General features: G+C 41.0%; 1 long non-coding RNA gene across 2 annotated transcripts in view; it reads left to right on the plus strand.

Annotated features, from left to right (window-relative positions):
• Nucleotides 1-6,128: 6,128 nt before the first annotated feature.
• The window catches only part of LOC107313474 (uncharacterized), a 75,723-nt gene continuing 64,555 nt past the window's right edge, over nucleotides 6,129-17,296 (plus strand). Inside the window, exons 1-2 of one of the 2 annotated variants that reach the window (XR_004306973.2) lie at nucleotides 6,129-6,250; nucleotides 13,937-14,043. This is a non-coding gene — a long non-coding RNA (uncharacterized LOC107313474). Of the gene's footprint in view, nucleotides 6,251-13,934; nucleotides 14,044-17,296 lie in introns of those variants that run through there. The other variant, XR_014945361.1, reaches the window with a different exon arrangement.

Below are 17,296 nucleotides of genomic sequence, written 5' to 3' on the forward strand. Positions count from 1 at the left end.
TTGTTCTCCTACTGCAGGTTCTGCCACTGAATCTGTGGCATAATTACAATGGGACAAAAAATCTCCCTTGCACAGACAGCTTTACCAACATACACTTGCATATGCCAGAAAAGCTTATTCAGGGCAGGGAACTGAATTAAATTACACTGATGTAAAGTGCCTGACAACACAGCAGCCCTGCGAGGGCTTTCACAGGCATTACTATGCTGCTGAAAATAGCACTGCTCACTGCTGCAGTTACGCTGTTGGGCCTTTCGGTATTACGATGGTTATGAAGACACAAAGCTTAGCATATATGTGAACTTATGGTTTGCCTAATGCGCTGCTGATTTGGTACCCCAGTCAGGACTGATGACTAGAATTCAACCAGAGCATGGGCAGCTGTTTAACAGTCTTTGTTATTCAGTGGGGTTTTGGGGTGTTCTTTTGTTGTTGATAGTTTTTGGACTTAACCCTTCCTAAATCTGAAGCACAATTTTTAATGCAGGATTGTCTTAACTTAACTTAGGAATAAGTTTATCTCTTGCAATGAGTTAAAGGAACATGGAAACTTCTTCATTAGGTTTGATTGTGAAGTCTGGACATCTTCTGCTTAGTCAGGCTGTGGCAGATGGAGTTATTCCTTCCCTTCTGATGCCTCCAGAAGAATCTCTTGTGAGAGATTGTTGTGTCTCCAGAAGAATCAACCCCTTGTCCTTCAACCAGTGTGTTGAATTTTGGTGTAAAAAGTGTCAAATTTTTGAGTAAAAAAGTATCTCATTGTCTTGGGGAAGGTGAAAGGGCCAGCAGGTAGCAGCTCAGGTGATCTCCTTCTGGTGCATTGGCCCCCATGATGACAGTAACTTTGAGAGTAGTTGGTATGTTTGTGAGCTTCAGCAATGATAGTTTGTATGATAACTGCATGTGAATTGTCATTCTCATTATATTACCATTCTGACTAACTAAGGCAGAGAAGAAAGAAGCCCATGGGAGCCTGTGGCCAGAGGAAAAATGGATCTTCATGTGGAGATCCATCTCATGCAGCCAGAGCATCTCACCCTTCCCTAAGGAAGGGCTAAGGAACTTAGTGCTCTAAGTCAGGCAGCCCATTGCATTTCTCAGTGCAGGTGTGGAGATTCATTTTAAAAATGCTTTAAAGGCATGATCAAAATTAATAGATAGATATGGATGTATAACTTCAGTTGAATTTTATTTCCTGGCCAAAATAAATATTATTTGTACCTTTAAACACTGACTGTCCTTTTATCTCAAGATGAACACTGGTCTGAATGTTGATTGCTGCTACTGGGTGTCTGCGCACATATGCAGATGCAGATGTGTAGACAGGTAGGTGTGGCACTGTTTAGTGGACATGGTGATGATGGGTTGACTGGATAACCACAAAGATCTTCTCCAACCTTAAAGGTTCTATGTTCTATGGTTTGTACATGCGTTTATGTACCTAGACCATGAGTATCACATGCAGTAGTTAGAAAAGCAGAAAAATGTTCCTGTGTGTAGCACAATAGAAAATGATTCATTCCTCAGGGGAATTGAATGAGGGAGAAGAGGAAAACAATTACAATAAAAAAGCAAAGCAAAGCCTGAGGTGCTAATAAACTCTAGCCTTTCTAAAACGAGAAGCAGATTTAGTAAGCAACATGCAGAAGAGTGCCTGTGTCACCAGAGCGTGCCAGGCACATCAGGATGGGGAGCCATTTGAATACATTTCAAGACAGAGCATTGAGGAAAAAATACAATGAACAGCAAACCAAATTAAAAACAACAACAGGATATGTCCTTTAAATGACTCATCCAGCCTCAGCTGATGCTGAAGTACAGTATGTGCAGAGACGGTAGACTTGCACTGAGAGGCATATTTTCCTAAAGCACTTTCTTTTCCTAGCCATTGCCCGAAAGCTACAGTCAGTGCTTGGAACATCTGTGTTTATTTTGCATGACAAACTTGTTCCTCGGCTTTGACAAAATGCGTGCTGATCTGGGACTTGGGGTTTGCAATTCTTCCATGGGGCTGTGCTGAAGCACACGCGGCTGGCCATGGCATTGGTATATAATACATATTACATGAATTCATACATATTTAATGACAAATGTGCTATATTTTTAATCTTTATAGCTTTAATGTGTGCAAGTGGTTTTAATAATTGGTGCTGTAGGATAGTTACTTCCCAGAATTACCCTGTGAAATTGCTGTGTTTTCAGCCTTCCGTTGTGCAGGTTGTAAATTATAAAACTTGGGTAGTAATAAACTTGGCACCCACTCCTTGCTCTTTAGAGATGCCAACCTGTAACAGTAATAAAAAGATACGTGCTGGCAAAAATTCCTCTCCAAAGTCTTCATCATCTTGTTTGTGCACCCCTGCATGGGAAATTGAGAGGTCAGACCTGGAGGAGGCACTGGCACTGCTGCACTGTTGCTTCAGGGCTAGGAAACTGGTGAAGGGTCTAGAACATAAGTCTTAAGGGGAACAGCTGAGAGAACAGGGATTGTTCAGTCTGGGAATGAGGAGGCTCAGGGGAGACATCACTGCTCACTACAACCCCTTGAAGGAGGAGGTTGTAGTGTAGTAGGTGTCAGTCTCTTCTCTCAGATAACAGCAATAGAATGAGAGGTAATGTCCTTAATTTGTGACAGGGGGAAGCTCTGGTTGGATGTTAGGAAACATTTCCCCTCAGAAAGAGCAGTGAAACACTGACACAGGCTGTCCAGGGAGGTGGTGGAGTCACTGTCCCTGGAAATGTTCAACAATTGAGGAGATGTGGCACTGAGAGACATAGTGGGTATGGTGGGAATTGCTTGGTGATTGGACTTGGTGAACTTAGAGGTCTTTTCCAACCTTAATGATTTAAGATTGTACTTGTTGTGGTAACAGCCACATGATGGTGGCCCTTGGGTGGTCTCAGACAACTGGCACCGCTTGTTGGTGAGCACAGGGAGAAAAATAACTTAGAAGGGATAGGGGTAAGGGGTTGCATGAACCTCCCCATTCCTCTGGAGCATTCCTCTGTTTCCTTCCTGCTCAGATCAGCTTGAATGGCAAGAAATTAGGCTGATGTTATTCAAATCCTTCCAAATGGAACCACGGGACAGCACTATTTTGGTCCTCTGGAAGTGATCACTGGGGATGACTTTCCAGCCTTGGCACTTCATTCTACAGCCCAAGAGTAGATCTGGAAATGTGCAGAATCCCATTCTGCTGGCTTAATTATTGGAGATCTGTGCTCTCATAGCATGAGAAAATACTATAAGCAAGCCTGAATCAAACTGCTCTTTTTAAAAATCAAATAAATAAAAAGAAACAACTCAAGATTGTATGAAGGTATTCTGAAGACTTTCTGTTTTGGCTACTACTTGCTTTATTTGGCATTTCCTAATTGTGTTGTTTCTGGACACCGCTTAGTAGCATAGTGACATTTGCTGTGTCTCTTGTCCCCCAGCTTGCATTCAAACCGTGAAGCTGGACTCACTCATTGCTTCTCTGGTTGGGACAGTGTCATGTGTTCCTGGCTTGCCTTGCACTTGCTGGTGTCTCTGGAGTATAAATGGAGCGTGACTTTCTATCATTATCCTGTGTATTTTGGATTTTTTTTACGTGGCAGGGCTAATCAAGAGGGATCTAGGCAAACAAGCAAGTCTATAAAAATTGATTCTTCCTGGAATGCGGGTTCTGTACCACACGATAATCTGAATTTAGCTCTTTGTCATGTCACAATCAATTCAAAAGACAGGATTTATTTATTTTTTTCTACGTGGCAGCTACTCAGTTTAATGAGGAAAACCTAAAGGTTAACTAAAACACCCCTTCTGCTAGCGTGACACAGTGCCCGTGGTGCATTTGTAACAAAACGCAAATCAGTTTTCTCCCATTAAGCACCCATGTAGGGCTGATGTTTGCCGGCTTTCATTTAGGGCTGAGTTATGAAGGTTACTGAGTGCTTTAGCAGTCAGGCCTTATTAAAATGTGTAATAAACTGCTAGAAGACACCATCAGTATTAAACTTTGCTGGCTAGTGTTCAGGTTTGCCCTTCTAGGACTTGATAGCTCTATGCTCCAAATACAGCAGTTCACAGAATGGGAAACAGAGCAGCTCTTCACAGGTATGTGGTCTGTGTAATTGAATGGGAAGGATCTGATATTCCACCTACCAGTGCAAGAATTCCATATTTCATCCAGCTGAAAAAAAAAAAAAAAAAAGAAAAAATGAATAATTATCAGGATTTTGCAGATTGAATAATATATTCATGGAGGGATGGAAGTATTTTAAATGCTTAAAAATGAGCTGAATGTACCATAGAATCAGAATCATTAAGACTGGAAAAGACTGCTAAGATCACCAGATCTGACCATCACCCCATCACCAACATGCCCACTTAAACATGTCCCTCATTTCCACATCTCTGCTGTTCATGAAAATCTTCAGGATGGTGACTCCACCAGTGAACGGTGGCAGAATTCCTGTCTTTAGGAAGATCTTTCTGTCCCTGGAGCCCAAAAGCATGTTTGCAGCAGCCCAGACTACAGCAGCTGCCTGAGGTCTCTCCATTCTGTTCTCTCTCTGCTGTCGTCTGCTCTTCAGCCATTGGGCAATCCCATTACCCTGCCAAGGCATAGACGTGACACTGTGGTAGTGGTGTTATGGCTAATTTAACCACAGTCCTAAACACAATGCCTACATTTCCCATTCAGAGAGGATGTCAGATGGAGTGGCTCAACCCCTGATAAATAACTCCAGGCTTACCGTGTGCCTGAACACTCATGAGTTCAACTCTGGTTACCAAATCCCAGTGCAGCAGCTCAAAGAGCCGACTGCCACCTCCAAAGGTTTCCAAGCAGCAAGTTTCCTTGCAGATGTGTGGTGTTTATATACTAAGTCCTTGCCACAGAAACTCTTCAGCTTTCTGAGAAACACTTTAAGGGCGATAAACAAACTCTGGTTATCCCTGGAGACAGCAGCAGGAAAATGGCCTAAGGTAACAATCTCTCCTTTGATTGTGCATATTGCCTTTAGCTTCCACCTCCCGGCAATATTTCACTCTCTCTGAATCTCTTCTTACCCTTGGGCAATATTTAGCTGCTACAGTCCTTTGAGGCCAGTCAATATATGTAAAATATGTTGTTCCAGGTACCTAGAAGAGTTTATTGGAAGGCTATTCAGTGAAGTTTTATGTCCTTGGTTTTGGTGATGTAGGAAACAAGGGCAAGGGAGCTCTTCCCTTTTGAAAGGAAAGTTTTCAGATCCAGAGTTCAAGGGTTTCAGTTTAGCACTGTCTCCCCATCTTATCCAAGTCTGTGCCTCTGCTTTGAGGTGGTTAGTTATCAAAGGACTGCAAAAGCAATTTTGTCTTGGCACATGCATTTCATTACAATTGAATTTTATGTAATCAAAGTGATAGCAACCAACTTTTAAAATATAAATAAGAATAGCTATATATCTTTTTAATTACTAGGACAACATTTCTTCTTAATGCTATTTTTGCCTGCAGTGAAACTCTGTGTCAGTCAGTGATATCTTTAAGCCAGATTATAGTCAAACAATTAGAAATTCATAACAGTAGCAAGACCTAAGGAGACAATAACGAAATCGTGATGATTTAAACTTCACCTCCAAATACAGAGGAACAGGTGAAGGTATTAACAAAAATCTCTCTCTCTAATTCCCTAGGTAGTACTTTATGTGAATCATTTTCAGTCATTAATTCTCATGAGCTTTTAGATGCCAACATTTGCTGTGTGTGCTGTGATTGTTAACCTAAATTCCCATGCAACTATTGCTGATTCAAGGCTTAGAAACAAATGTCTTCTTGGAAGCAAATCCTGCTGTTTGAAAGAGAGGACAGAAACTATTCTGAGAGGAAAGCTTGGGTAATAAGTGTCTCTTTCTGTTTCTCAGACAACTGTATTATAACTCACTGTGGTCATTCAGCTTTACCGAGACCTTGGTTCCTACAGAGAGAGAGAGGGAAAATCGATAACGATAAAGTTTTCATACTGTCCCCAAAGGCTTCAAATCACTGCATAGGGTTAAAATACAACTGTATTTTGCATAAAGTGGAAAATTCTTGGTTACAAAATGTTAAATTGTTTTTCTGTGGCATGGTTCAAACTTGCACATTTATTTTTTGGTTACAGTGCATCATGCACCTGGTGTCCTCTCATCGCTGTCTGCTGCTATGCAACTGTGTCTTTAGCAACCCTGTGCATCCATGGATCAAGTGTACGATTATGAGGCAACAGAAGAAGTCTGTAAGGTAATGGATGTTCAAATCCTACTTAGCAGAGATCTCTGTGTTGTATGAAAAGTTAGTAAAAATGCCTTTAACTCTGAATTGAGTACCACAAAGAGATGTAAATATTATGAGTCCCATTGGCATGCTGTGAAATCCATGTTTTTCTGTGGCTGGAGCAAGTGATTCTGTTTTAAGCAGCCTGTGATTGAGAGGAAATCAAGGTTAGTGAGAAGGGAGTTTTTAAACAGTAAGTAAGAAATAAAAAGGGGCTGGTTTTTTTTAGCATTTTTCCTCCTGCATTTACCTGTGATTTTGGTGTTATAGTTCTGTTTGGACATCCGAATTTTCATTTTAATTTGTGTCTATTACTAATTACAAAGTATGGTAACCCATTATGAATACTTAAAATAGATGTCTTTGAATGAAGGTGTCCAGTTCGTATGGTTTTATTTTAAGGCACTTGTGGGCAAAAAGTTTCATTCAGGAGTATGATTTGGACTGCTTAACTTCATAAAGATTTAATTAGTGCTCCTCCTTTGGAACATGCACACTCGGTGCTGAGATGAAGAAGGTATTTCTGCACCAGTGTAGTGCTCAGAGCCCTGCTGTGCCATGCAGTGTCTTCAAACCGAGAACTGCTTACTCTGAATGCTCTGAAGTAGTTTTCTTCAGTAATTAGTTCATCCTATCTGCAACAAATGAGATTATCATTTGTTTCATTGAAACTTAAAATCCTACTGTGATTCTGTTTGAGGGGAGAGTGTGGGTTCAGTAGTCCTCATTTCCAGTGTTCAAGTGTTCACTTTACAGTTTGTTCTGTGTTTGCAGAATAAGTGTATTAATCTTGATTAGGAGCCCCACTGCTGGGTTTTTCCTTGCTCCCCTGAGGCGAATCGCAGTGTTTGTTTTAACCAGTACAAACTGCTTCTGGAACTGGGAGTATTTGCTTTTGTGCTTCTGTCACTGCCAGGCTTTGGAGAGCAATTGGTTCTGGGCACAGATGTGTGGATGTGTGTGAGAGGGAAACAGGGAGAGGGATCCACCACAGGAGAACACAGGCCATCAAACAACAGAAACACGGAAGGGGAAACTGTAGTGAGCCCAATGGCAGAGAGCCCTTTGTTTTTAGCCTTGTGTGGTATTGTTTCTCATTTACTTGTACGAAAAATCGTTAAGACATAATGTGAAAGGGTTAGTTATATGTAGTGCAAGTCCTGTGTAACCAAATGGCATAACCATAACGCATGCAAATAATTTCTGATGTGAATCTTGCATTTGACACTAGGAAACTACAAAGTGTCCTTGGAAAACAAAACATTGCTAGTTTGATAGGATGTAAATTATTTCATTTTCTCCAGTTAGCAAAAATGTAATGAAGAATTATTTTGACAGAAAGAAATTCAGTAGCAACGCAGTCGCCTCTTTGACATAGGTAGCTCTTCTTCTAATCGCTGTTGCTTTATCAAGAAATGTAAAGTTATATATTTTTTTATTGATATTTAAGAATAAATTCTTATAACATCACATCTATAAAAGGTTCATCACAGACCCAAATACCTCTCTAACCTTTTAAGCTTCTACAGTAAAAACTGTCGTCTTTATTTATATAAGTTTGGGAAAGATACAAATGTAATCATAACCCCCAAGGCAAAATTTTATGGCAGTTTTCAGAACTCCTCTCTATAAAAACTACTCAGACCTACAGGCATAAAAGTTCTCAATAAAATTTGTTTAGATGCTTGTCATAAACCCCTGTCTCTTCCCCTTGGCTGTGACACTGCAGGTGTCCCACTGCCTCACACTGTGGGCTGGACAGCCATCTTGACCTGCTTAGGTCTGGAGCACACTTCAGCCCAGCCCCTTGGGCCACTGCTTGCCAGATCCTCAACAAACCCTCACCCCCAGCACTCCTACAAGTGAGGCAACTTGGCATGCCAAAAAGCTTTAAACTGAAAATACTTCCTTAACTGGGGCCTAACCTAGTGGCCTTTTGAGATATTCATGTTATCTATCTGGACTTGGGTAGGGCCTTAGATGTGGTACCCCACAACATCCTTCTCTCCAGTTTGGAAATATACTGATTAAATGGGTGGATTGTTTCATGGATGAGGTACTGATTGCTAGATCATACCCAGAAAGCAGTGATCAGTGGCTCAGTGACCAGGTGGAGATCAGTGATGAGTGGTGTCCCTCTGGGGTAAATACTGGACTAATGCTTTTTAGTATCTTCATCCACGACATCGACAGTGGGATTGAGCACATCCTCAGCAAGTGACTCCAAGCTATAGGAGGTGGTCAACATGCCTAAGGGATGGGATGCCGTCCAGAGAGACTCAGACCAGCTTGAGCAGTGGGTCCAGGTGAACCTCATGAGGTTCAGCAAATCCAAGTCATGGCAAGGCCCCACTATCAGTACAAGCCTAGAGATAAAAGAATAGAGTACAGCCCTGCTGAAAAGAACTTGGGGATACTGGTGGATGGCAACTTGTTCATGAGCCAGCAATAAAACACTGGCACAAATTGTTCAGAGATGCAGTGAATGCCCCATCCCTGGAGATATTCAGGATCAGTCTGGATGGGGCTCTGAGCACACTGATGTTGCTGTTGGTGTCCCTATTCATTGCAGGGGAGTTGGACCATGTGGCCTCTAAAGGTCCCTTCCAACTCAAATAATTTTGTGATTCTATGAAATGGTTCGCTCATGTTGCAATGACTTGTGGATGCTTGTGAGTAGATGGTAGTGTAAAATGGACTCCCTTAAGCCATTGACAGGGCAACCAACTTACTTTCCTAAGTCTCAGCTCACCTTTCTGACTCACCCAACGCTGTAAGGGGAATAAGAAACAAACAAAACAAAACTAAAAAAATGTCTGTGTTTGGAAAGAATCACACTGGAAGTTGAACTGGACTGGAGTTTTTTCTGGATGCAGTACAGTATTCCAAACGTGTAGTGTTCTAAAACATGTAGCTCATCTTTGTTGGGTTTACTTTTCTATGTAAAATACTCATAATTTACACTTACCTTAAGGACTGGTGGCACTTCTGATTTTACTTTGGTGAAATAAGAATGCATGCATTCGGTGCCATTTTAAAGTAATTAAAGAATCGTTTCAGTATGTGCTTCTTAGATGCAGGCACAACGTGACAGCAGCATGTAGAAAGTTCTTTCTTTACATTTCACTTGAGAAAATAAATACATGAATGTATAAAATGAAGTTGTGGTGGGTTGGAGGAAGGCAGGCTGGCTGTGTTCTTGAAATGAAGTGCAGGAATAAATCTCTGCAGGCTGGGGCTTTAGCAGATTCCTGGCAACTAAATGCTCATGCTTTATCAGCCTAGATTAATTTGCTTTTACCATTCAGGGTGGATTTAACCCTGATAACTCACTCCGGATGGTATCTGATGAAAGGCCTGAGTCTTTTATTTCTGTCTGCAATTAAAAGAGAAGTATAAATGGGAATGAGTTCTATTGCTTACAAAAATGAAACCAGAAGCAGTTTGTAGATATGTGTGATTTTTGGTTTGTTCTCTTTTGTAAAATAGGTCCTAGAAAGTTTCCTTTGCACAAACACTCTTGAGGGATCCTAACAAGTGAGAACAACTTAGTTGAAAACTTTGCTGACATGGAAGTATTTTTTCTAACATTATGGTATTAAAATATCCTAAAGCCCATTCCTCCATTGACAGCAGCAAGACTGGAAGTCACCCCAGATGCTTGAGCTTGGTGGCCCACATCCTGCCTTCACAGGATGTAGCCTTGATTCTCACTCCCAAGCACCTGCCATTCTGCTCTGTAGCTGTGAAGTGGTTGCTCTCCGCTCAGCTACTGAGCTTTGTGACAATGGCAAAGGAATGTTCATGTTACTGGCCTGCTTCATATGGAGAGTTCACAGCTTACATCTGCTGAAAAGCTTTCTGAGGCTCCTTTCCTCTTTATTTAATTTCCCACTGCTGAAACTTCCTTGCAGTTCCTTGCAGGAACTCAGAAGCAAGCCCAGGGGACTTCCAGTCCATAGGGGCAACCAGGGAAATTTAGATGCCCAATAGTTGTCAAGCACATATATAATAAGATATATGATTCTTTAGACAACTTTTTTATTCTGTTTATCTTAAAATAGACTTAATTACAATTCTGTCTTCCCATTTGTGTCTTACGTAGGGAATTGGCTCTCAGAGTATTAACAAGCCAGATGTTAGCACTTCTTTAATATTTCCCTGTCTTCTGCTCCATTAGAGAGCTGCACACTTAGTATCTGCTAGGTTTGTTAATCATTAGTTAAATCTGCTTTATGGGTATTGACTAGCAAGGGAACTTCTCCCAAGTGCTCATCATGATTTGTCATTTGTAAAGCTGCAGTGACTTTTAAGTGCCCCAAATAAAAGATGTATTTACAGAATAATAGAACCATTAAGGTTAGAAAAGACCACAAAGGTCATCTAGTCTAACTGTCAACCCAACTCCACCATGCTCACTAACCCATATCCCTCAGTGCCTTTTCTTGAAAACCTCCGGAATTTAAAGCCTCCAGAAGTTAAGAGCAAAGTTTAGAGATTTCTATCAAAGAAAAATCAGGAAAGCTAGTTTCTCCTAAGAGGCTGAATAGAATATGGCGCCCAAGTGCTAGTGAAGGGTGGTTGCTGTTGAGATAGCCAATCTGTTGGCACTCTTCAGGAGCGCACTAGGGTAGGGTCTTTGTGAGACTCAAAAGGATGGAAAGACCACTTGTGCTTTGGAGAGGCTCATCCTAAAATCAGGCATGCAGAAAGTCTGTGATGAAGGGTTTGCGGGTGGCTTTCTTCAGTTGCCACGTGCTTGGTGCGCAGAAGATGACTATAGGCAGGCTGGATATAGCACCTCACTTCAGGTATCCCTGTCGTACTGTAGCCATTCAAAGGCTGGCAGGTTTAGAAAGATAACGATTTTCCTTGTACTGGAGAAACCAGCGTTCAATGTTCATCTTTGAATAGCTATAGAAGCAATCAGATCCGCACTTCCTAGAAGGCACTTCTGCTTGATTAGAAGACTGACAAGCTGATAAATTCCCTGGCTACATGTGCAAAACTGTGCACTAGCCAACAGATCTTTCTTGCCTTCCTACCTCATGACAACACCAAGGGAGCCAGTGAAATACACGAATATCCCCAGAGTCCTAAACGGCCTTCATCAGACATGTCCTAATGAAGCCAAGTTAAAAATCTGTAATAAATTAATGAGAATGTTCCTTTTAGTGGCAATCATCCATACACTCCCACTTATGGCACCTTTTAATTATTGTTACTAATGATAGAGTTTTTGGGTCACTGCTTTTGGGAAAAAGGAAACCAAAAAACTTCTTTCTTTTAGAATAGAGCATTCTTCATCTGCTGGAGTACACAGGCTCTGAAGGTGAAAGGAAATTAAACAATGGCATATTTGGTAGGGGCGGACTGGGGAATGTGGTGCGGCTGCTGACTTTCTGCATTCTGGTGATAAATTGCGCAGTTCATTCTCTGTGGCTCTGTATCCATTACCTTTCACCAGCTCTAAACGCACTTCATTTTCTTCTAGTTTTGGCACAGGATCAGAGGGTGGCTCTCAGCCTCTGATTTAAATAAAATAATAATGATTTTAGGCGGTACTCTTTGCATTATTCATTGCTCATTGCAAAACAAATGTTGATCTTATAACATCGCTATTAATATTTTGATAGAGTAATGAAGCCACCTGGATTTGGAGCAAAAAAAGGCTTCTTGATAAGGTGATCTGTTGGTTTAGAGACCTGCATGAGGAAAAACCAGAAGTGATGATCAAATTCAGCATAGTATTCCCAGTGCATCGGGCTGGAAGTGTAGTAAAATTGTTACCATTCTCTGCTTTCTGTTCAACTTCTTCTTCTAACACAGAACTGCTAATTCTCAACCCCAGATGCTCATTGGCAGAATGATAGCGCAATTGTTTTTGTTGTCTTCTGTGAAAGAAACCACGTATTTCTAGCAGATTTTGAGGTGAGTAATTCCCTTAAGCATTAATCCTTCCAATATTAGGGGGAAAAAGAAAGCAAGGTAGGCATTTTGCATGGTGTCTTCTGCATTTGCATTGAGTGGCTGCTTCTACGTAAGACTTTCCAAGCTATTGATTGCCAGATACATATCTCTGGCTTACATACTGCTGTCAGGCACCTATTGTGAAGGCTTGACAGCATCATCAATATTGGTATTAGCACTATTTTTCCAGCTTATGGGGATAGGACGTATGTGATTGATACAGAGGTATGTGACAAATTGTGCAAGGTCGCTGCTGTTTTTTTTCCCTGTTTGCTTCCCTGACTCCTCGACGCAGAGAAATAATGAATTCTTCATGACTACTTTGAAACTGACTCTAAGCTTAAAGCAGCTGTTTGAGCTTCAGCCCTCTGGGATCTGCAGGTCCATGGCAAGGCCTTGTCAGGAAGAGGGAAGGAAGAAGCAGGTGGGTGAGGCTGTGTTGGACCAAGCTGACCATGTGGTGTCACAAACATGCAGACAAAAGACCTCAGCTGTAGATTTGAGGTGTTGGATGCTGGAGCAAGACAGAGCTGCAGGTCACCTGATCAAATGCATATCCATGGGGATAGGCACATGGTGTCTGCACATTATGTGAAGCCAAACAGTTGAACAAATTGTAGCACATATACAAGGCACTGCAAAAATTGGATAGTCTTGACTGTGCATTCTAATTTCCAGTTTCATTTTCCTTTGCTGCTGCTTCTTCCAGCTCCAAGCAGAAAACAGTCCTTCCCCCAGATGTCTTGGGGTCAGAACTTGGATTTCTCCTGCTGGATGGCCCTACAGATAGTTCAGCTCTCATTGGAAGCAGCACACAATTGCATTGCAGCAGGAAAGGGGTTATCAACCATATTGCGACTCCCAAAGTCTCTATGGCTTCCTCATTGCTCCAGCAGGGAAATAATCTGCACCAGACTTGTTTTCTGGCACAGACTTCCTTCCCTCTGTGCCAGCTCCAATGTGTAGTCTGGCACATTGCAGAAATGAGGGGGCGGGAGGAAAGAGTGGAAACAGAGTCCTGGCTCCATCACTCCTTGCTCTGACCTGCCCTGGCTGTCCAACCCTTGATGGGAAACTTTGGTGAAGCAAATCCTCTGTTTAGGGCTGGTGCTGGGGCTCTGCCCTCATCACTCCAGGGCTTGACAGGAGGATGGACCTCAGAGCAGCATTGCTCAGACCTTCTCTCCAGTCTTGCCTGCCACACCAGGCAGTGAAAGTGTTGCAGGGAGGGGATGCCCTAGTGTCATTCAACTCACTGACCTTCTGACTTTTAGAAAATGCATTTACAGCTCACTTCCCAGATATGGAGAAATGCTGCAGGCCTGGAACTCAAGGCAGGGCTTCTCTGTCTCACTGAATACAGGCACTGTCCCTGCCTGCGTGTTCTGCCTCTTGGAAGCAGTCCTTCCAATGCACACAGTATCTGCGAAAAGTCTATGTGGAACAAAGAAGAGATGGCTGAGCTTGAAAAGCTGTCCATCTCACACAGCGACTGTTGATTTTTTTCTCTTCAGCTTTTTACTTCACCTGTAGTTTATTTACTTTGTTACCATGGCTCATAGGTCTGCATCTCAACCAAGGATCAAGCAGAAGACATCCTCTTTTCCTTTTCAGTTATTCCAGTTTCACATGTTCTTCTTTTACCGATATTGTTTATTGATTATATTCATTCTCCATCTTCAGGTTTAAAGCTAGGATGTTCTTTCTGCCCAAGATGGTGCCCAGAAAAGAAGCAGGAAACTGAACCACATGTGAAATTCCATCCTAAAGGCAGCTCCATTTGGGAAGAGGTATGTGTTAATGTAGTTTGAGTTGCTTCCTTCCAAGCTTGCTCAACCATATAGCGAGTTGAGAAGTACAGAAATGCATGAAAATTCCTGAGTGAATGCTGCAATGGAAGCCTTGGAACTTGACGTGTAAGTTAATTTCTGCATTCATTTTGCTTTAAAATAAGGGCTGGCTTCATGCTGTTCCATATGTGAAACAAGAACTTGCCTTGAGCTGCTTTTTTAGTAGCTCTTTAAAATGAAAATTCTTGCAGAGGCAAAGCTGGAAGGAAAGATGTGCATGTAGTAATGAGGCTGGTATACATGTACTGTAGCAAGATGTTACGCTTGTTGCAAATGACCTTTTGAATTTATATATTTTTATATAAATATATATCATATATTTATATATTATATATATATAAATATAACATATAGCATATATAATATTATATATATATAATATTTATATATATATATATATATATAATATGTATATTTATATACATATTTTGTTATGCCTCTGTTCTTTCAAAATATGCTCAAATTCACACACAGCACACAATGGCACACAGTATCTGACAGGACACCATTAACATGAGAAGTCCCTGCTGGGGGTAATGTCACATTGCCACCACCAGAACTGAGCCATCTACTCACAAGAGAGATTGTAGGATTATGCGTTATCTTTCTTATTAACAATGGGACCTTCTACCTGGAGATTAAAGAACAAAAGCCTGGGAAGACAGTTAATTATATCTTAAGCCTCACACACAGAGTTAATGAATTTTAACATGCCTCAATTAATAACTAATTGAGTTTTGCGCCTCAGCTGTGAATAGAAGTGTAGGGGTGTCCGGGAGAAAAAAAAATGGGTCTAAAGATGAGCTGTTTTAATTGAAATACTGTAGGGTCATTCTGCAGTGGAAATTATAACCTTGTGGTGTTTTTATTGTTTATAATGGAAATGGGAAATTGAATGGGAAATGGTTTACTACGGGAAAAAAAACAGCAGTGTTCATGGTGCCAACAAGAAATGGCATTATTTTGTCACCAGTAGTCCATGGGTATGTAACACCATGGCTTAGTTCTGGCAGTCAGGTTGAGATCACATTTAACATCATCCATGCACATTGGTGGAAAACCTATCGCAAGGGTAAGACCTTAAGGCACCTGTATGAGCATACTGTCACTGCTAATGGGGTAAGTGCTGCCTGGATGTCTGAGGTATGTTCATTTGAGGCTGTTCACTAGGCTCACATCTGGATGTGAACCTGCATTTGTGCACATCTGGCAGAACCCCAGGGTGAGGGCAGTGACTGTGGCTGATCAGGAGCTTCCTTGAGATTTGACTCTTCAGAGAGGTCCAAAGGGTTTAAGCAGGTGCCAGGAAACCTTCTGATGAATCTGGCCCAATGGGAGTGTTACTTTAAAACTAATGGGAGGTGATAGCCCAGCAGTATGTTAGAGAATGTGTTAAAGCTTTAACTTTTCATTTAGGTTTTTGACAAGACACTGCAGATTATAAATAATGGATGAATTCCCAAAGTATGTCTGCACTTCCTGGCTAACTTCCCACATGGGTGAGCTGTGAGTTTTCTCCTTAATTATCTGTAGGAGAACCTTTGCATATTGCTCTTTAAGCATATAATTATCCTTGATCATTTGGGATGAATTATATGTCCTTAGTAGTGTATGGATGTGGTCCTGATGTAGGACATACAGTCAAGCAGATAAAACAGCTGTGAAGGACACAGAATGGTTTGTAGTGCTAGGGAGAGCCTCAGCTACCTTCTTTCAAGGATGGAGTGTGGTTTTGAAGGATTTAAAAGCTGCTGTGGACCAGATCCTGTAAGCACAGGTTGACTTCAGAGCATTTTGTGTCAATCAGTTATTATTGTAGCTTTCTTTATGTTATTGCGCTCCAAATACAATACAGCTGCTTTTTAAGGTCAAGTACAAACAGGCCTAGTAAGGACAAGGCATCTACTGTCCATTCAGCAATATGAGCTTGCACCTAAACACTCAGTTTCTGAGTTCCAGGTGTCTGGAAAATGTTGGTAGGAAGAAGTGATGCATAGCGTAGATTTTTTTGTACCCTAGAATGGATTGTGCCTGGTAGTGCTATTGGTCTAATGAGATATTTTATGTCTTTTTCTATTGAAAGAGGATTATTTTTAAGCCCACAGTTAAGAGAATGTCCAGTATTTTGCTATGATTAGCATGTAATTCAGGCTCTGGTGGGACAGAAAAAATTACCGGAGGTGAAGATAGCAAAGGTTAAATTGTGTTGGTCACCATTAAAAAGAGCAATAAATCCTTAGGAGTACAAAGATAGAGGAATACTCTACCTCAGACAGTCAAGAATTGTGTTCTTTTAAATTTGATACTTTAAGTGTAAAAAAAAAAAGAATATATATGTTCCATTCTCCTCTTTCAGTACAGTTTATAAAGAATATTTATCAGCAGCTTTAGCCACAAGGTGGGAATATACACAAAAGCCAAAGAGTAGCATTCATTTGTTTTGTTTTACCATTATTGGGTTTTGTTCAATTTGAATACCCTCAGAAAGGGCACTGAGATTATAAGAGAAAGGAAAAAATCATTAATGTCTTAAATGCAGCATTGTCGTGCACCGATCCCCTGGTGTCAACTATTTACACTGAGCTTCTCATCATGCCCTTCACAACTGCCGTACAATAAATAATAAAAGATTAAAACCCTAAACCTGGAAAACTTAGGAAAAAAATATTAGAAAATTTTATTTCAGATTATAAAAATCCTTGAATGATTTACTTTAAGGGACAATTTCATTGCTGCCATGTGCAAGAACTAATGATCACCCAGGGCATCTGATTGGCGAGAACGTTGCTTGGGAAACATAGTCATAGGTAGGTGATAAAGTAATCCTTTCTCCATGACTGCCTCTCTGTCACCAGGATATCTTTTACCATTTGTTACAAGAAAATGATAGTCCATGTACATATTTATATCTGGATGGCAATAACGTTGGCAGTAACATGCACTGAGTGATCCATGTTGTTTTAAGGAGCCCAGCTTGCTTGCCTGCACCAGTGACCCCTGTCCTGCATTCGATCAGGTTAAAATAAGAGTTTCTGATGGCAGAGCCAGCTTCTTTAATCTTGCTGCTTTTTTACAAAGCACATTGCTTAAACAACAACAACAACCAAAAAAAAAAAAAAAAACCCCAAAAACCGCACTCTCTTACTCCTTTCTGGTTTTAGACCAGCAATTTGTTTAATTAGGATCTTTAAGA

The sequence above is a fragment of the Coturnix japonica genome, chromosome 4, assembly GCF_054131305.1.
Source record: "Coturnix japonica strain WE chromosome 4, WE-NBRP24, whole genome shotgun sequence".
Lineage (NCBI taxonomy): Eukaryota > Metazoa > Chordata > Aves > Galliformes > Phasianidae > Coturnix > Coturnix japonica.